At 38.0% G+C, this 21,752-nt stretch overlaps 1 protein-coding gene across 12 annotated transcripts in view; it reads left to right on the plus strand.

Annotated features, from left to right (window-relative positions):
- LRRC4C (leucine rich repeat containing 4C) overlaps positions 1 to 21,752 on the plus strand; it is a 506,992-nt gene that overhangs the window by 402,765 nt on the left and 82,475 nt on the right. For 3 of the 12 annotated variants that reach the window (XM_032111683.1, XM_032111692.1, XM_032111691.1), the window contains exon 1: positions 1,125 to 3,005. The exons of the other annotated variants lie outside the window; for them this stretch is intronic. The gene's annotated coding sequence lies outside the window, so the exon portion shown is untranslated. Of the gene's footprint in view, positions 1 to 1,124; positions 3,006 to 21,752 lie in introns of those variants that run through there. 12 annotated transcript variants of the gene reach the window in all.

Here is a 21,752-nt window from a genome sequence, read left to right on the forward strand (position 1 = left end):
TACCATTAAAGCACCTGACTAATTCTTTTTTGGGGGTTGTGTGGAGGAGTTAGATCTATAAATAATATCTTTCTGATTTTGAGAGAGATAAATGCCAGCACATACATCATCCGTATTCTGTTTCCATGAAGCGAGTAGAGTATCTGACCTTATACATGTAAAATATTCTGTAAAATTTACATTGAACTTAGATCCTCGAGAGAAACACAGCACAAGCCCAGTTCTGAGCATTTTAGGTAACATAGATAACTACATCTAACATACCTGGGTAGGCAGGTAAGAGCATAACATCCATGTGAGTACTTCAGTAACCCAAATTAGGGAGCCAGTTCAGAAAACTCCAGAATGTGTGTCAGAAGTCATTCTAATCAAACTGTGGCAGATTTGATAGGTGAGCCTAGATACTGCACTGTTGCATGGCTGTCACAGCTCACTGAAGGCAGAACTTAAACTCACTGAAACCTTGAAGCCGTTCAAAGGGCTTTTGCCCTTGAACAACTGCCAAAATGGAGTTTTAGGTAGTTTGTATGTGCATACAAGTTTCAAACAAGCATTGATTTCTATAATAGGAAAACAGATTGTCTTTCAAAGCAAATTATTTTCACTATTAAAGTTTTTAAAAAGGTAACTTTATACCTTATTTCATATTACTATCGTGCCTTTGCATCTGTGGCCCGAGCTGGTACCTGGGAATACTGGTTGCTCTGTACTCCTTTTGCAAAGACAACTTTATACCTCATTTCATTTTGCTGTCATTTACTCTGCCTCAGCGGCTAGACTGGAACCTACGAATACTGGTTGAACTGTCAGAATCAGGCAGGCTTTTAAGAAAATGAGTTTTGACATTCCTTTCCTTTAGATGATCCCTTGTTTTTCTATTACTGCTTTCTGACTTGGAGATTTCTTAAGGTTACCCAGAGTTTGTTCCCAGTCTGTCAAGCAGGTGGCAGCAATGCCACGTCGGAGCAGATCCCGGTCCCTTTCCCTGACATCAAGTGTTAATGCAATTGACCAATCAGTGCTAAGATGATGGGAGGTAATTGGGTAATTGTATTTTACTGATCACAAGCAGAGAAAAGGGGAAGGGGGGGAAAGAAGAACAGGGGAGGGGGGGGGAAGAAAAGAAAAAAAAAAAAAACCACCAAAACAATCACAACAGAGGAAGAGGGGAGAGAACGGAAAGGGAGAAGGAGGTGTGTAGCCAGAGAGACCGGCCCTGGGACAATTGCAAATCCTAGGGTGCCACTGAAAGGTGGGGAGTAACAGAAAGCCAGAGCGACTGAAAAGCGGAGCTACTCCCAGCAACAACAGCAGCTGTCAGGAGCTGGATATACACATACATGCGTCCCTACATGCACACACAGGGAGAATTCAAGCTGAAGCTCGTAGGAGGAAGGAAGCGTCTCGGCTGTGCAAAGGGCTATGCATGTCAGGGATGAAACTAAAAGCTGAAAGAAGCGGCTGCGCTCCTGGGACTGTGTCATCTTGGAAGGGAGGGAGGCAGGAAGGAAGGAAGAAAAGGGGGAAGATAACTGGCATGTGGAAGAAGATGGGAGACTAACTCACTGCTGTGCAGAAGGGAAATCCAACTTGTACATCTGAAATACACCAGGCTCAGCTTGGAAATGAGATCAGACCTGCATTGAAACACAGAAAGAGAGGAAAAGGGAGGCAGAGACGGGAGAGCTTTTATCCTTCTTCCTGTCTCTCTTTCCCTCTCTCTCCTCAAAGAAGAAATAGAAGTTTATTGGTCTCGGTGCTTCTGGATTCGTATAGCTGCTGGACAAAAGATGGAGAGGAAGCTAAAATGAAAAGCAAAGGGTGCTTCTGAAATTTACAGCTAAGAGGACAAATCACATCGTCCCGGGTTTCTTTGTGCCCCATCGGGGGAGTTTTAATGTCTGAAGGATTTTGAGACGTGGGGGGGGGGCAAAGGCGAGAGTGGGCGTTAAAAATACCCATCCCAAGTGTTTAAAAAATAATGAGGTGATGGATTTATTCTTGACAGCTGGTGGGAACCTTGAATTTTTCTCTACTCCCTCCCTCCTTCATTTCATTTAATGTGAAATTATGAAATTGCAGAGGAGTTGGAGGGAAGGCAAAAGGATATAACGTGGAGTTTGAAACAAGGAGAGGGTGCTGATGCTGTGGATTGCTGGCTTCTTGCCGAAATCAAAAATCCAATTGCGCACTGGGTTGTGATTGGAAATCTAATCAGATCTTTCGAGAGGGGGGAGAAGGACTAAAAGTTTATTGTTTTGACAGACAGGAATAAAAAATTAAATGCTAAAGGAGATTCTTTTCTAAAGGAGTGTGGGGGAATAGAGAAAAAGAAGAATGGGATTCCCCATTCTAATGTGGAGACACATGGATTGGATAATTGATAGTGCAGCAAAGAAGGGGGAAAAAGAAAATTGCCTGGCAAGACCTGGATCTTAAGTGTCACAACAAAATTACATTAAAAGAATACAGATGGAGGATTGCTTAAAAGGAAATACAGTTATTTCTGCTCTCCAGAGAAAAAACAAATAGAGAGCAATGGGGAGCAGTGGAGCCAGAGAGGCAGAAAACCTCAGAAAAAGGAAACTAGGCAAATGATCCACAGTGGAATGAAAAGTTTCAGAAAGGAAAAGGACCATTCATCCTCTGCAAGGATTTTTGTTTTTCTCCTGTTATTTTAAACCACTATCCTTCAGTAAAGGCAACCATCAACATTACCACTACAGAAATTTTAAGCAGAAAAGTTGAAAGCCACAGAGAAAATAAAGGACAGAGAAGAAGAAAACAAAATTGCCAGAAGGGGAGAGTTCAGCAGTGTTGGGTTGGATTGGCACCTGTATGGACTAAAATTGCTGGGAAATTGCAATTGGATATCCTTTTTTTTATTTCCTTTCTTGTTTTTAATTTTGGTTTGGTTGCTGAAATGAAATAGTTTTCTAACCCCTCCCCCACCCTGGTTTTTCATAATCACTCGGATTTCCAGCTGGATAGTCTTTGAGGATACAGTGAGTACACTTTCCATTTTATTATTTTTTGGAAAAGGAAATGTGCCCCATTGCCTCTCTTCTTTCATCCTTATTCCTCTTTTCTCAGTCTTTCCCCCCACCTGAATAAAGAACCTGACTATATTTTGATAATGGCTGGAGGGGGGTGGTTGGGAAGAGAGAAGGGAAGGAATGAGGATAGAACTGAATTCTCACAGTAGCTCAAATTTCTAAAACTCGAGGCTTGGTAGGATGTTGCAGACACCTGCCTGTGTGTCTCTATAGCGTTTGTAAATGTTCACTAGCAAAGAAATCTTTTGAGAAAGCCTTTGCAGTGAGTGGGGGGTGCTGCCTGATTGCCCAGTCTCTACAAACGGATGCAAGTTGCATAGAATTAGATGCACAGAGGAGGTTTATTTATTTAGTAAGTGTTTAAAATAGTTCAAGGCTCTAATTGGAATGCTGGTATCCAGTCTGACACTGCAGATCAATATGGTGTATTATCAGGAACATTTTATAATCAAGCAGGGAGGTGAAGGGTGGCTTTTGGCGGGAGTGGGGGGGTTTGGGGCAGGGGCTTTTAATGGATTTTAAAGATGCAGCTCTGAGAGAAATGGCATGTTTTACTCTCCTTTGCTAAGAAAGGACAGTGACAGGCAGTGAGAGGACATTCTTCTGTTGAAGGGGAGTTTAGGAAACTGCTGTACTAGCCACCCATGCCCTCCAGGTCTCCTCGGAAATTCTTTGTGATTTTGTGGTGAATCCTCCAGAGTCCCCTCAGACTTTCGTGGCAGCTGAAAGAGATTTACTTTGATTGACAAGCAGTGAGAGGATACTGAGGTGTTAAGAGATTTTTTTTATTATTATGCTGATAAATGAAAATAATTAAAAAGTGGCTTGTAGATGGTGGGGTTCACAAATTAGCAATGATGTGTGACAGACCAGTAAATATCTCTCCCTTCCTGAAGACATGTCGTGTGGGAGTGTGGAATAAAGGGAGGATAACATGATGTTTAAAATAGAGGTCCATGTTTTCTTGTGGGGAAGAGTGCTACTTCCGTCCCCTCTCCTGGCATAACTGCATAGCTCGTGGGTTGGGAGTTTTCTTTCTTTTTCTTCCCCTTCTGTCCTCCCTCACCTCTACCCTCTTCAACCTTGGCCTTCACATGTTAAGGCTCCAGCTGAAGGTGTTAGGCCAAAACTGGTGCAGAATGAGAGGGAGAAACAACTAATTCAATGAGCCATTGAATAGGAATGGGTATTTCTTTTTTTTGGCAGGCAAGGTGCAGAACTACCTTTGCCACTCAGTTTACTTTTCTCTAGCAGCAATACTCTGGAGAAGGGGAAAGCAGTTAGGAGGGAAAGAAGTGTTGATAGATCCAGATTTTAGCTCTTTTATTTTCTAGCAGCATTTCTCACTTCACAAGCTGCCTGCATGAAACAACACAAAACAGAACTGTAACTTCCCTGGATAAATACACAAATTAGTATTAGCCTCATCCTTTATCCCCCCCTTCTCCATTCACTTACATCACTACTGTTACTTCATGTAAATGTCCTGAATATTTTGGCATAATGGAAAGGAGAACTTTTCCCTCTCAAATGTGTCCCATGTGCTTCTGTTTGGAGGTCATGCCTCTTAAACATTGGCTACTTGAAAAGGATTAAGATTTAGGGTTCAATTCTGCTCCTAAGGAAATCTCTTGGAGTTTTTGTTTGGCCACGCGAACTAATCCGACCCTTTGTGTAGTTGTGTTCAGAAAAAGAAGGAAGCAGGCACAGCAAAAATTGTTCCTTCCAGCTCCAATTACTCTCATCCTTCTCAGTATAGCTAAATCGTTTTAGTATGAAGTACTTTAGCCTCCTTTTTTTTCTCTGGGCCCATGTTTCCTGCTGGGACATTAAATGGGTAATAAGTTTGTCAGCATCTGAAAATAAGTGCAAAACTCTCTCTTGTTTATTCCTTCACGTATCATGATAAGTCTGTGCCCTATTGTGGGCTACACTTACATCAGCAGTTGCAGTAACAGAAAAGCTAAATTTATGTTAAGCTGCTGCTCAGTAATTACTGAAGGAAAAAGAAGCTGGCTAAGGAAAAGGCATCTCCAAGCTTTTCCCTGGATTGCTGTCAAGTGAACACATAAACAGAAAATTTGATAGAGCAACTCCAGTTTTTGACAATAGAAAGCTGTCATAAGTTCCCCATTCATTTTGTACAATAACTAGCAGGAGTATTTTCTTGATGTGATAAGGAAGCACTGGGAAAATTTAGTCACCAGTTTGGGCTGAAATAGGCAAACCTTGTCAACATTAAAAAGCTAGGGATGTGTGTCTGCTTCCAAAGAGGCAACAGTTTCACACTTCAGTGAATCATTCACTTAATACAGTAGCCAAAAGACACATGGAACAGCCCAGAGTTTAACTCATTCAATATCAAAGTGGGAATGAGTATAGCATTTCTCAGCATTTGTGCTGAGGCTGATCCAGAGCCCAAAGGGCATAAAATACATAGCTAAAACCGTTCATCCAAGCATCCAGCTAAGTGAGAAGCAATATATCTGCTCAACCAGAGGCTGGAGCTGGTTGTCTCTGCTACTTCCCTTGCAAGTGTCTGAGCACAGGTGTGTCATTCAGTAGCATATGCTGGTCCTGAGGGTTGTCTCCTCTTCAAGCCATGGATATTTTTGGTAGTGACCCCAGGCAGCTGGGATTTTGGAACTGTACAAGGAACCATTATATGTATATTTAAGCCTTAAATGCTTGTACAGGAGGAAAGATAAAGCTGTATTGGAAGGTCCTGCTCTGTTTGTTCTAATTGTTTTCCAGAAGGTCAGAGATCACATACCTCGAACTTCAGTCAAAGTGTAAGTTATTAATGCAAAGAGGTGGCTGATCTGTGTCTTTTCTCATGTCAGGAATGATTTGTATTGATCTAGAGTTGAAGCAGGTTCAGTTTGCCGGAGTCAACTGTGTCACTATATCTCCCACCCTGATACCTCTTACAAGTGAAAAACAGGCTTTTAGATTAGGTGAGACCCAAGAAAACATGCTGTAGATGTGGGCCAGTACAAGCAATTGTGTGGGACTGGAGAAAAACAAAGGGATTCCAGAGGTGTTGCTATGGCTTCCTATACGTAGGCTTTAAAATTATTTGCCTGTGACCTAAAAAGCTGTCTCACATTTGGCATGAAGATTCTTGCTGGTGCAATATGAGGCAGGAATATTTTGGATGGGGCTCAGGACAGGATTTTAGCACATTTTAAGAGAGCTTGGTGCTGGTGAAAATTCCCAAGCCAGGCTATCCAAGTTGCAGTATATTCCCTGAAGGAGTGCACTGTGCACAGCAGCACTGCGAGAGAGAGAGAGCCTCCATCTCGGTTTCTTGCCACAGTGGCTTCGTGGTGGCTTGGAGATGTGCCTTTGTTTCTGATGGCTAGTGAGGGAACAAGGGGAGAGGGAAGGGTGCTGGAATTACTGTTTTCAGTCTGGGATGAAAATTACTTTGAAGATATGCAATTGGCACCTACCAAGTATTTTCTAGAGTAGTCAAGCTGACTGGATTTCGGGTTACTATTCTCAGGGGCTTTTCAGCATTGCCAGCTGCTCTGTGAAAATCATAATGAAAAGCAATCCTCCTTCAGCCCCCACAGGACAACCCAGATGAGAAGGATTTAGGAACAGCAGCATCCATGCTGATCTGGAAGGCAGCCTTGCAGCATGCTTGAATCTAGCAGCTCGGACAAGGAGCTGCCCTTGGAAAGGATCCTGGCTCTACTTCCTCTCATGGCAGAAGACATTGGGGATTGACTTGTGACTCCTTAGAGTGGTTTATTTAATGATTCCTTTCAGAAAAAAAAGGGTACCTGTTATTTAGCTGTACTATCGTGGTCATTTTTTTCTCCTAGAGGGTAGAAATGGGGACACAAGAGGGGAGAGATGATTATGCCAGTGGAGTGTTTTAGTTGCATATTCACAAGCTGCAATGCATGGAAGTGAATTAATGTGCAGTTCCTGGTAGGGGGTCTGGATACTTCGCTATCTGTTAGCGGAAAAGGCAAAAATCAGACGCTTGTGCATGCACACAATAAAAGAGGATCAGGATTTACATTTGGTATCCAAGGAAGCGAGAGCAGAATCCTGCAGGGCTTTCTGTTCATTGTTTAAATGTTGCCATAGCGATATCTCAGGGCACAAGTTACATGTTTTCCACTTCTGGAGTTGAGCTTTCCTTCTCTCCCTCTCTCTCTATCTCTCTCAATATTCTAAACTACCAGGAATACCTCCACAGCAGAACTTTGCACAGCAATAGGAAAAGGTGTTTGCAGGCTGCATTATCTGATGGCATATTGGTCTGTATGCTCTTCACTGATATTTTCTAATATGTTAGAAACCAAATTAGGAGGAAATTGTTGGATAGAAGTGCAGTGTGAGACTTGTTGTTAGGACATTGAGCATATTACAATACTTTCTGTAGTGGTGATATGTTAATTGGATAGCTGCAGGCAAGCAAAGTGTAGCAGTCGCTGACAATTAGAAACAACAATGAATTTTCCAGGACTGAATCTATTCCTTGGGCATATTAAAATGCATTTCAGGTATATACCATAGCTTGTGTAAATTTAAATACTAACACCACTGTAATTCTTGAAATTCTCTTTCCACAGTGCTAAGACAAGATTTACCTTTGCTGCTTGTGAAAGGGAGAGAGGCAGCATCAGATCACTGAATAAAATCTACTGTAGATTTGCTGCCAAGCTTGTACTTGTTATGTCAGGACTGTGGGGGAGCAATATAACCAGGAACCAGAAGAATTAAAAAGGAAATGAACCAACCCCAAAACAAAGCAAAAGATTCCATCAACAATTATTTCACTTGCAACTAGGTAAAGCTTACTCAGAAGTATCACAGCAAAATAAGTTAAATAAATGATATTTTCTCTGCAAACCAGAAGCAATTCAGAGCATTCATTAATGCTCTTTGTGTTTGAGGAATCAGTTATTTGACAGCTACGGGATTATGGGATTCAGACAGTCCTGTGCATTAAAATAATTCTCAGAAACATGGATGTGATTTCCTTTCATATTTGTATAGACAGTATTGTATGACCTTACTTCTAGAAGGCCCAGGAGTTGGTGCTTTTACTTCACCATACATATATAAGAATGATTGCCCAAAGGATCTGACCTGATGCTGAAAAACAGTGGTAGTAAGTTTCAGAAAGTATTAGTGGTCTTCAGATCTGCAGCACATTTTGATTTTGCTTACAAGCCCTTCTTCACTTTCATGGCAGTAATCTCTTCCCCCACTTGCCATGTTATGTGGGAAATAAAGCCAAGCACATAAAGAGCCGGGTTATCGATGTGGGGTAGCAGCATGAGTCATAACAGTGCAGGTTTCCTCACACTGCTTATCATTGCACCTTAGTAATGGTCTTTAGATAAAGACTATCTTAAGACCTTAAGCACACTAACTCTGTTCATGTACTTTGAATTTACCCCAGAATCTTTGCAATGGGAAAAAGGTGGCCATCTGTGACCAGGATGGGGGGCACTCACCTCACTTCTCATGTGCTGTGCCCACTCATCAAATTATTGAAGTTCACCAGATTCTGGTTGTTTCTATTGGAACTTATGGCAGGGAGTAGAGGATAAAAGTTTCATCATATTGGATCTTCATCACCTATATACTAACATTTTACTTTCTTGTTAATCTCCAAAAGCAGCTATTAGTGGACTATTCATATAAGACAAGAGGATGACAATCTCTCCATGAACTGGTATAAGTGAGACTTCTGTCTTGCAGGAATTAATGAAAAGGATTGAGGTTTCTTATTCACTAATGCTCATTTTTTGGTCTTAATTCAGCATTGTAATGTTATGAGCTGATTCTGTAGCAGCTCTTCCATGCAACCAGTTTAATTCATTTCACATTCCTTTTTCTTCTGTTATTGTGAGAAGATAAACCCAGTTTTGCTCCAAGTGATCTCAATTGGGTATTTAGTAATTACTTCAGCAGGACTGATCTTGCTCTGTAGGGTTTTGTTCTGTTTTTTCTTTATTTCCAGAGATAAATAACAGAATAAGTATTTATATTTACAGATATAAAAAGATGATCTGAATACCATTTTGAATTAATATGCTGCAAACTTCCAAATTTCCAAAGGTTCCATGTTCCTTTGCCACCCCTGCTGACATTCCAGGTGTTAGTGCATTTTTTTTATCAGCGTGTAATGTAATAATTGATGAATTAATCTCACTGCCACAGCAATACCTCACCTTATGTTAACAAAACCAGCTGTTTTTAAAATTACATATTTTAGGTCTGAGTTCTTGGTGCTTAGGATGGTGTAATCTGTGTATTGACTATTTAAGTCAATAACTGAATATTGTGACACGTTATAATCAGTTTAACAAAAATGCTCGTTTTCCTTTTAAAATCTAGAAGAGTCTTTACATGGACAGAAAGAAGAAGGTTAAGGAATCATACTTTTTCCTCCCTCAATGCATGCAAGTTTCAAATGAAGTGTGCAAAAATATATTGAATTCCATGAGCTTCTTTGCCAAAGGGCATATATGCTGTGTTAAGGGTTCTTCACTTAGCTGTTTGGTTTTACAAGGATTTTCTTTGTCCCTACTCAGTTTGTGAGCCCTTATTGGCCAGGCAGATTCTTCTACAAGTGGTTATACATTATTTTTCCGGAGGAAAGCTTTTACGTTTGTAACATCCTTTAAAGAACTGAGGTTCATTTTTGCTAAGGTTGTTGATGACACAGCTACTAGAGGGGAAGGATGGTGACCCCATTAACCTTTCAGGTTGCTCATATGCAGTGCACAGTCTACTACTTCAATAAGAGTTTTATTGCATTTAACGCCCGTGTGAATTTTGACTGTATATGGTGCAGGGAATTAAAACCATAATGGATTTGTCCTTTGAACCAGAAGGAGGTCAGAAAGCCTCACCTTCCATGAATGCTCATGTTGATGCCCCTCTTTCTGTAATGTACATTTTCCTGAGTAGTCTGGCCCTGAAGATTGAGTTACATACATTAAGTAAAGGCCTGGAGGTATCTGTTAAAGACTACTGAATCAAACCATAGTGGAGGATGGCTTAGTCCTTAGGTAACTTTGCATAACATGTGGAAAAAATAATTGCATTTTTTAATGGGAAATTTCAGGTTTGGGGATATATATGAAAATGTCATGCAGCAAGTAGTAGAATGTCATTACAAGTTGCAAAGAAGTATAGATAATAAATTCCTATCACAAAAGGTATTGCATCTAATTTAAAATATCATCTAGATAAAATTTTTTTTGTGGCAAAGAAAGATGAAGCTGATGATTGCCTATGGCAAATCAAAGATGAAAATCAGTCAATGTTGCTGCTTTAGAAATACCTATCTTCTAAACCCGGGGAAAATTATGAGAAAAAGTGATTGGAAAGGATATATAAACGGAAGGCTGTGAATATAAACTGGTCAGTTTCTAGGAATATGTTGTTTTGCCATAGAAAAAATCCAAATTATAACTTTGAGTCCGTCTGATACAAAGAAAAGGAAGTAAAAATTTAATAATTAAACCAAAACCAATATCAAAATAAACTAGTACATAGTAGGGAAAAAAGAGGAAATCATAGAACAATCTCTATAAAAAAATAAGGTATAAGAGGAGTACAATTGATGACATAGGAGAGAATTGTTGTGATTGTGTGGTAGTCTTAGAATACACCAGAAATAAGGGAGTATTGCCGTTGTTTTTGTTGGCCACATCCTGTGAAGAGCTATTGGCAGTAGTGATGCATAACTGTCAGAATAATTCAATTAATATTTCTATTCTGTATCTGGAAAAAAAAAACTATTAAAAAATTTTATCATGAAAGGATTTCGAGGAATATTTATTAGGGGACAAATATTCTTAAATCAACAGTTCTGTTTTACTTTTTCAAAAAATTGTCCCGAGTATGTATCTAGAAAACATTATAATGATACAAGTGAAACTTGAAAAGACTTGGTAACCATTTACCATTTCCCCTGACATAAATTTTAGGCAAAGTAACTGAAAATCCAATTCAGGATTCAACTGGTAGAAACTTAAGGCAGGTAGAAGTTTAGTGTCAATAGTATGGTATTATGGGAAGTATTCTCTACCAAGCAAACCATTTGACCCTTTTATACTGGCTGGCTGGTAGATAGAAGTTACCATGGAAATAAAGTGCACTCAGACTTTAAAAAGCATAGGATTCTTAAGTAGCTTACAAGCACTTGTAAGATGTTTAAAAGTAAGTATTGTGAGGAAATATTTTTTAATGTATTATAAAGATGTTGTGATTCTTTTTACAATAATTGTACCAATGTTCTAGACAAATCATTGACAGAAAATATCACTTAATGTAAATGTAGAGCCTACAGTTAGCAAGATGACCTAGATAAGAACGGCTGTTAGGATGGGTATGTCAGGTAAACTGGGTGAATAAGATTAAGTGAGCTGAGACGACATTTCCCAAAACTGATGATGCTAAAGAGGAGAATTGAAAACAAAACCAAACCCGTAAAGTAGGAAAAAGCACAAATACCCCTCCAATAATAATAATTAAAAAAACCTACCAACCGAACAAACAAACACAAAACGAAGCTTGAATAAGTGTCTAAGAGAAGCATGAGGCTTTTAAACATGAATGGCTGGACAGGTTAGAGAAATGGGGCAAAAAAACTTTTTTGATGCTGCCAGATATTGACCCCTTTCATTGCAGCCTTTGGTTTGGTCTGACCCAGCTGCTCTGGGCACTGTGAGGAGCCAACATCCATCTGGTGGAGTGACTGCACAGGGTGATCTGCACCTAGTAAGAGCAGGCATGAACTGGGAGATAGTATGGATTTTGTCCGATAGTATGGGACCACCCAGAGTTGGAAACCCATGTGTCGAGAGACAGAGTGAGCCTGCTCATAACCAGCATGGCCTGTGAGGATATCTGAGTGATGTTGCTTTATGGGATTGATCATAGGAAGGTTTTTAAATTTTTTTTGGTATTTATTGCTGTTTTATAAGTATCTAGTATGGTGGTTTATTTGTTGTATTGTTGATCCTGAGCTGGCAGTGAGTGCCAGTTAATTAAATGTCATTGTCTATAGTGATGTGATTTCAATCACATGAATTGAGAAGTTTTTCCTTGAGACCAAGTGAGGCAGCATGATAAATAAGACAGGCATACTGAGTGATATTGGATGCAAAATGTTACGTATAAGAAGAACAAATTCTGAATGAGGGACACTCATCTGTAAAACGAACTCTGAAAAGGATCTGAGATCACAACAGGCAAGAATTTCCACATGAGCTCCCACACTGATAGTGTTAAAAAATACTATGTCATGCCAGAGGAACAGAATAGTGATTCTAACAATGTCAGTGAGAAAACTGGAAAGCTGTTTGCATTTGAATTTGTGCACATTTTAAAAATTTTGTTGAAAATAATTGATCCACAAAAATATTCAGTGCTGAATAAAAAGGAAAATAATTAGTACTTGAACGTTAATCTATTCATTAAGAAACTCAAGAATTGATGTGATTAGTTTAAAAGGAAAAAAATGCATGTTTAAATATTATGTAATATAGCAAATAAAATTCTAAGAAGAAACAATAGATGAAACCTGAGGTCTCATAAATTCATATTAGAAATTACAGGATAATTTTAATGTTGAAAATAATTTACCATTTTTTAAATTAGTGGAGAGTTATTTTCTCTGTCTCTTGGAGTTCTTCTCTTTGTGGAAGACAGTTGTAGTGAAATATGCCTTATAGTGTTTTGTATATTTTGATAATTCAGAAAGGCAGAGTAGATGATTCTGAGGTCCCTGTACCCTCAGCCTGTGATCTGCCAGTAAAAGGAACCTGGGCATCTATAACCAGGTTTCCAGTCCTGTCATCCACAAGTATGTGTAGCTTGCTATGAGCAAAAGACCCCAAAGGATTTCACTCTGCAGTCCATCATTCCCTCTCTGCTGAGATTGCTATCAGAACACCAAAGAAGGTTTTCGGTCATCTGCTGCTTTATGACAGTACTCTGACTCAGAACCTCAGACTTTAGCTTGACTGGAAAAATGTCCTTTGAAGTCTGTGAATTTGTCAAATCTGAAGTGTTCCATAATGATGAATTTTGAAGGCTGTGCTGAGGGTGAACAAATGCTGTGTGTATTTACTTGTTCACTTGGTACCCAATCCACTAACTTATGTGACTAAGCTTCTACCTCCTTTGGAGTTCTCTTCATAATTTAGAAGTTAGCAAGCATTTAGGTGTTGTACTTCTGAAACACTGTCTTTACAACAACCTGAGCCTCCAGCCTGAAGAGGTCCATTTGTTTAGGCTGATCCAGGTGTTCAACATCTAAATCAAAACCAACCAAAATTATTGTCTCTGAGCTTGTATCCAGCTTAGGCTTCTGATATGAATCCAGACATGAACTTCTGCAATAGTTGGTCAGATAGTATCTATTTTGCAATAGAAATAGTCTGAAATGGACTAAGTAAAGAGGTATCAAAGCTGGTATATTCAACATGCTCTCTGCTTAAGGACACTAAAGATTGCTTTGAACACATCCTTTTCTTGCTGTGAATAGCTGCTAAGCATTTCAGACTAGAAACGTGCTTTTCTGCCTTCATAAAATAATTCCGTTTGTGGACTTTATTTATTTTACTTATTTCTTTTGCTAATTCGTGTCAGGTTTGGGAAGACAGAGAGGAAGAAAGAATTAAGTGAACTTTCCCTTGCGTCTCTGCATAAAAGCCTCTGGTAGTGTAGGTTGAAATTACATGCAGTCTCAATGGGCTATCTTCTCATATTTCTAGTTACTCTTCACCTTCCTTGGACACTGTTCTAAACACTTCTGAAAAAAAATTGCTGATGGAAATCTAAAGTCAATATACATATTTCATACTTACTGGTGAGATAGGTGTTCACATTCTCTGTTTAGAATTCTTTAGTCCAAGTCAATTTTTTCATATAAATTGGGTTTCCTCCATTCATGAGCCTTCCTGGAGTAGTGTACAATTTCATTGTTATGGCTGAGTGTAGCCAGTCCTAAAGGTAGTGGAATGTGGGAACGTATTCTCTGAGGTAACAAAGGGCATTCCTAATATTAGGAAGCTCTGGGTGAGGTTAGAGACAAAGTTATACTTCTAACCATGATACTCTTTTCTGTACTGTTCTCCTTTTTCGCACCCTTTACTGTACCCTGCATTTGGATAGATAACACTACTTTTGCAGGAATTATAAAAACTAATTAGGTGATCTCATGTGCTTGTTTATAGGAGAAAACAGTGTGCATCACATGAGTATAAAACACTAAACTGCACTGAGCTTGCACTAAGATTGCTGGCATAGCTAGTGCATGGTAGGTTATATTATCCAAAAGCACTGTTAATAATGACTGAGAATATCTGTCTAGGTAGCCAGCGTAGTAATCAGCAGTTTGAAAATTCATACCCCATCTTAATCCTTATGCATTATTGCAACATGTGTTCCATATATTGTAGTCCTGGATTTTCAAGGAAGGTGGCTAAATATCCTTTACTGCTTCCTTACAACAGAAACAGTAAATTTCCTTACTACTGAAATCCTGTTTGGGATGGTCCTTTTCTCTTACCTCCCTCCCAGTCCCTTCTCCAAATTCTCTTGTCAGAGGTTCTTGTAACCGCTTCTCAAACCATTGACCTAGCTTGGGACCAGCCTCGTGGTTACAGAGACCAACATGGACTTGGTTTACTTCCTAGGAAATCTAACTTTGATAGGACTCCTCCTCAGTTCTTGACTAGAGTTACTTATGAATATTGTCTGTCAACAGCTCATCTCCTCCCAGTGGGAGCAGAGTTCCGAAGCTCTTTCTCTCATGTTGTGCTTCCAAAGAGTACTTTGCTGCCAGAGGTCTCTGGAAGACTAGAACTATCATTGAATGATCATGGCACTGGGGAGAGGTGTCTGAGGAGACTGGGGGAAAGCAAACTGTTGCCCGAATTTGAACATTTCTGTAGCTCTTTTTAATGAAAATTTAAAAGCTCCTAGGATAGGATACAACACTGTTCTTGTCAGCTTTTCTATGCAGATGGAGCTATGGACCAAAATGAAACCTCACTGAAACTAAAACAGATTCTATATTGAGGCAAAAATGTACTAGAGCAGCTGTCAGTTTAATTTCACTGGTATGAGCTGAACTACTTTCACTGCTAAAGCTATATATTTCTGTAAGTGTATGTATGTGTGTTTAAGTGGATAGATTGCTCTTGAAACTTTTGGAGTGTATTTGGCCTTATGACATATTAAAGTGATGATTCTTTGCAACTCTGGTTGCATTGTAGAAAAGTAGCAGGGAAATGGTATTTTTTATATAACTTTAGCAAAGCACCCACTTCCATATATGTATTTTTTTTGGTAGGAGTGGGATATAAATCTGCACACATTAGTCATGTAGATCTTAGATGATTTCCAACACTGATTACATGGCAGTTAGGTAAAAAAAGAACTGCTTTCAGAAAGGTTTAAGAATGAGTTTTTCCGAAAACAAGTAATGAAACTATCACCTCCCCTTCCCAAAAGCAAGAAAACAGGTCTCGTTTCACATCTTTCTCCCCTCTATCATTTCAAATTATACCTTTTGAAAGGAAAATGCAATTGGGTGATACATTTAAATATAGTGGAATGGTAAGTCTTGTGTACTGCAGTGAGCACCACTAGAGATTTCTTGACTCTGACCTTTCTGTGGCCTCTTACTCATTGTTTGAGACAAACCACACAGACTCTATGTGCTCCTTTTTGCCTCTCTGGAACTTAAGAGAAATTGCATTCGCATATTGCAGGACAGATTTTTCCACGATGTATGCAGCCAACACTATCTATTTATAATAGTTCAGACATCAAAACAAATTTAATGTAATTTAAGAAGTGGGAGTGGGATTTAAGAAGAGATTTTGTGAATGTAAGATTTAAGTTGGGTGAAAGGTACTTGAGTAAAAGGCATTTTGTAAGCACATTTTTTATTGAAATCTGTATCACCATATATAAACCAGTGTTTCAGTGCAGAGTAAGAGATTAAAACAAAAAAATATATGCATCTTTTATCATAAATATTCTATTCATTAAATAATTCTGGAGACACTGGTCAATTTCTTTTCTTGTATTTCAATTGTTAAGAAAGGTTTTTCTTGATCTGCCCTGTTTTATATTTAGACTCTTAGTGACCTTTTTCCTACTGACTTACTGTACTCTGGGCATAAACTGAATTGCACAAAAAAACAACAACAAAAAAATTCCTTCCCTGAAATTAAGCAAGATCACAAGCCTACCAGTTCTTACTCTTAAGAGTAGATAATTGCAAACATAAGCTTATTTAAATATAGCTTTGATATTCTAGCTCTAAATAAGTAAATAAGGAGTATTCAAGCAAAACCTTATCAGGATTTCTACATATTTTACACCAAAATTATTATTCATTTATTTTCAGTTCATACAATACAATGGTTGAAAAACACAAACTCTTTTTTCCCTGGACACTGTGAAATTTTATCTACTCTGCCAATTGTCAATTTTCACAAGCACTAAAGATATAAAGTTCTTTTTGTCATAATTCATAAGGTTGGTTGCTTCCATTTGAAATGATGTGTCAGCTTGTTATGCATTTAGTAGATGAACCACTTCCTACTGATGGATGACAAGTTTCTGTAGTACTCCATTAATATAGAGATGTCCCTTTTTCCTTGAACCCAGGACACTGATTTCTTTACTTTGTCTTACTGGAAGGTTAGGACCACATCAATGACAAAGATCTAGGCAGCTAATTGCCAAGTATAATATATATCTGCAAAAGCCTATAAAAGTTTTGGCTGTGGTAAGGCCTAGGACCTGATGTAGACAACCTTATTTTTTGTCAGAGGTATTTAGTCATGACAGCATTTGCTTATTGATTCATAGCAAACATGCATGAAAAGGTATAAAGTCAGCAACTGGAGTTGTGCATTGTTATTGAAATGGTGGCGTAATCTCTGATACTAAATCATCTCCTTTCAACCTACTCTCTAGTTCTGCAGACACTCATCCTCTCCCTTCTTTGCAAATAAACAGATGGAGAGTATGTGGACTTTGAAATGTGACTCAGAGGTCAAGAGATTTAGAGTCTTGGGAGGAAAGTGAAATTCACAGCTGAGGACAATTTACTGTGACCAACCTACCCCCAGGAAACTCCCAGCACAGCCAAAGGGCTTGGTCATGTCTCGATTTCTCACATTGTCAGTTGCCATGAGTTTGCACAGGAAGGCATGTCTGCTACTGAATTAGAAATACTCTGATGTGTAAAAAACTGTTCATTTGAGAGGGAGTTTTCAAGATCAGAAGTTTGGCTGAATGTAAGGTTTCCAGTGTACTGTGCCTATATATAAATTACTGCTTATAAATTGCAAATTCAGTAAAATAAAATTTTAACAGACTTTGGGAAAGGGAAAAATGTAGTGTTAGGTTCCTTCCTCTTCTTTTCACTTTTAATTTTGGTTTTGTTTTTATTTTTCCTTATGACTGACTATGGAGGTAACAACACAAAACACTGAAATGGATATCACCTGCATGCTTGCCTTTGCTTGGCACATTAAGTATCCTTTATGAATTGAGTTTAACACAGAGTCTTTTTCTTTTGGTGCTGGAATATTTGGAGTAGCATTGGTGAATTCCTGAATTGTTTATTGATTTCCTAATTTTTATGGGTCTTATTCTTTTTTCTCCCCCTCTTAACTTCATCCTCTTTTAAAAATTCTGGGAAAAGTTTACATTAATTCAGAGGTCCTTATCAAAGTTTTGTGCGTTGTGTACATTCCATGTTGCGAGAATGATCAGGGTAGAAGTTACACAGAGGTACGTCAACAGTTAACTACCCAAATAAAGGAGAAATTGTCCACATATTCAGAATTCATTTCTCACATTGGAGACAGAAGATAGTTATGGTAAATTTTACAACAGGCTACTCCCACAGGGTCGTATTTTATTAAACTGAGAAAATTGGATGAGTCAGAGCCATGACTTTCTAGGAATTTAAAGAAAAGAATTGACACTTTTGTCTCCCAAACATACTGTATTTTTCTTTATTTTTGTGGTGGATGTTAGGTTAAGAGATGTCTGCATACACTTCAGTTGATGAAGAGAAAAAGATGGTACTTTTTTTTTGCATTTTGCTTTGGTTTACATTGCACAAAGGAGACCTGCTTCATACTTGACTTTTCTACATATTATACTCCTCTCCTTTGCTGTTCATCAAAAAATTACTGACAGTGTTCCTCTGTTTTTTAAATCCGTCTGATTTGCCTCTTCTGTAATAGCAGAGTTGTTCCACTCTTATGGTAATAGTGTATGTGCAGCAATGGACTCACAGTAGAAAGTTAAAGGACTGCTTCAAATTTTAGCATGGCATATTTCCCTCCACCCTCTGAGTTCATAAATGAAAATAATTGGGCTACAATGCCAAGAAATTAGTATCCTAACACAACTCCACAATGCTGTGAAAACATAGCATTGCATAACTGTGATTCCACTGAATGGTATCATTATGACTAAAATTATCTAACGTTGTGTTGCCTTTTTGTTCAAATCTGGCAAGAATCAGACTATCTCACCATGGTACACAATACGCTTTCTAAATATGGGTGCAAAACTAGAACATTCTTCTGAACAAGTATTGCCTAAATACAACAGAAGCGAATGGAAAATTCTGGCCTTATTTGGTGATACTTTCTTGCATTGAAATGTGATCAGCACATCAGTCATCTTTAGAAGGAAGTAAATGCCTCTTAACAGCTGGAAAATAAACCGAGCATTTCTCATTCTTCAGGCAGTAGGTACAAAAGTAGAAATATTTTTAAAATACTAATCTACAATATTTTGAGAGTTGAAATTAAAAAAAATCCCATTTTCTAAAATGTAAGTTCCTTTTAAAAATCATTGTATTTTGGCTCATGCTACCAGTAAACTTACCCAAACAGTGTAAATAGCTCTTCCTAGTTAGTTTCATTCTTCTTGAATAAATGTGAATGAGATTAGAGTAAATGAGAGACAGTTGTTGTGCACCATGACTAAAACGCAAGAAGTGATGGTCTGGGGTGAATTGTCGTCAAACAACAAGCATACACAATACTAATGCCTTGGGACAAAGAATCCTCAATTTAAATTTTACATACTTTGTGTTTCTAGTTTCTTTACCACTGCTATTCCAGAAGGCATGGGAATTAGCTACCACCATTATCTGTGATAGCAGAGGGTATAAACTGAAGCCCTCAAACATCAGTTCTTTGGGTAAGACAACAACCTATATCTGAACACTTTGCATACACAGTTTGCCATGTCAAAGAGCCTCAAAAGCTGCAGTTCTCATGGATTTCAGCTCCTATGATACCATTAAAAACAGTTGACTTCTAACATAAAGTAAATCATGTTTTTAATCAGACCTATCTTTCAAATAAAAAAGAATTAGTGTGGTTTGGTTTTATGTTTATTTTTTCAAAGCTTATGTTGTTAGATTATGTCAGTGTACTTGAACAGACTGGAAGATGAATGATCACAGTGCTATGGTACAGGCTATGGAAACACTTATTAAATAGGACTGATAAATGTAGTTTAGCTTAACTGTGCAATTGCATTTATTGCTCGATCCAGTCTCTATGTATATACAACACAGGCATCCTAAGTCCAGTCCTGCTGTAGGTATATCAGTCACATGTACAGCATTTCCATGGTGAGCGTTGTCTTTATTCCTTACCTGATTCTTTTATAAAATGTATTTTATTTTGCTAAGACCAGAGTATTACAGAGAACATGCATAGTAACTGACTTACTGTGTTAGTAACTCTCTGCATTTCACTGAGGAAAATATAACATCATTTAATATCAAATGTGCAATCAAGGCACAACTGGGTTCCTTTTGCAGTGTTCCAGAGCTGGCCAAGAAAATTAAATCAAAAGTCTTTGAGTAATTATGCTCATTGTTCTTATTGATACATTAGATCCTATCTAAGTCCAAATAAAGTGTCTCAATCATTAAAAGAACCATTTGCCCCTTTCATCCCTCCTTCATCCAAAGACATTTAATACATCATTAATTCTTAAAAGAAATTGTCATTTCCTGTAAATCTTTTTCCGTGCTTCTACCACTGTTCTGAGTTGTAGTGGAGGTAAAATGGATGGGAGGAATTCCAGAGTGATCAAGAGACAGTAACCTAGAGGTATTAATATTAAATGGAGCCCTTTTCCTAAAAGGCAGTTATTTTATGCTTGCTTTTGTGTAGGGCAGAGTAAGTGCAGCAAAATTTAGCAGCTGTAAATATTATAGATCATTGTTTGGTTGGCAACATATTAATTAATAACAAATGGAGTAAAAACAAACTCTAACAAATAATGGTAACTCAAATATAAAAGCAAAAAAATATATTAAAAATTATAATTAGTTCATGAACATAAGACTCACACCTATCTGAAAAACACAGCTTGAAAATTCAAGTTATTTTATAGTGCATGAGATGACAATACAGATGAGAGTAAATGAAAAGCCAGACTGAACAGTTGTTCAACTCCTCCAGTAGGGAAAGGAATATCCAAGAAGAATCCCAGGAAGGGAATTGTGATTTAGTTACAGTTCCAAATCAGACAATGCCTTGATTCATAAAGAAAACAATTTATTGCAATACCACCTTTTTTACGTAAGCCTTTTTCAGCTTTCTTCTGTGTTGGCAAAGAGTCTCCCTTCTACTTCATCTATCATCCTTACTGAAAACGAAATATCTGGAGACTGTGTGATCTGGATACAGCTTGCAGCACTCAGGATGCTTTACTGGATCAGGACTAGATCTCTACCGTGCAGGATTGAGCCATAGAAGAGAAATGCAAGTTGCTATAATAAGCCAAGTGCAAAATAGGATTACAAACTCATTAGAGGCTGTGGTTGTTCAGCACCTTTTAGATCCTTGGGAAACAAATGAAAGTGGGTTTAGAACTAAGCATTCTGTTCCTTCAAAATAGTGGTTATTTCTTCTAAAATTTTAATTATTGTGCATAATATTGGATTTGATCTCTAATAAAATTTAATTTGTGACATCTATAAAAGTATATCCATTATGTAACAAAAAACAAACCATGATTGTTTTTTTTTCCCCCTATGTCTGCTTCTGTCAGCTGGCAGTTTAGATAACAAAAAGCTTATTTTTTCTACTTTTTTCTAAGATTTCTGGACTTGTTTTCAAACTCAAGTGCCTAAAATAACCCTTCAAACTGCATAAAATTGTTAAACTTCTACTTACTTAATTCTTGCATATTTTAAGTTGTTAATTTTATTGTGTATTTAACAGAAAATATTTGTGAATATGTCTGTGCAAGTGTTGCCACTTTTATAATTAAAGAGAATCAGGAAATTATTGTATGGAAAGGACTATTAGAAATCATCATGACCATTTGTACTCCCAAAGCGCTCAGTGGAAATGCTTGTGCTCAACCTGGCATCATCCAGTAGGACCTCCCAGTTCTATCCCTCAGAGTTTCTACTTGAACAGTCACTATGCCTGTATCGAGCCATGCTGCTTGCAGACATTTGCACTTCTTGATCTTTCAGATATTTCTGTTGACTCAGTCCTTAAGTTTCTCAAAATGCCCTCCTTTCAGGAAATTAACTCTGTAATGGTATCTGAAAATATGGTTCTGGGTTTAGATTGCTTCTTTCTGGATTCCAGAGATTAGAGGTCACTTCACTTTTTCATTAAAGAA

The sequence above is a fragment of the Corvus moneduloides genome, chromosome 6, assembly GCF_009650955.1.
Source record: "Corvus moneduloides isolate bCorMon1 chromosome 6, bCorMon1.pri, whole genome shotgun sequence".
NCBI classification, from domain to species: domain Eukaryota; kingdom Metazoa; phylum Chordata; class Aves; order Passeriformes; family Corvidae; genus Corvus; species Corvus moneduloides.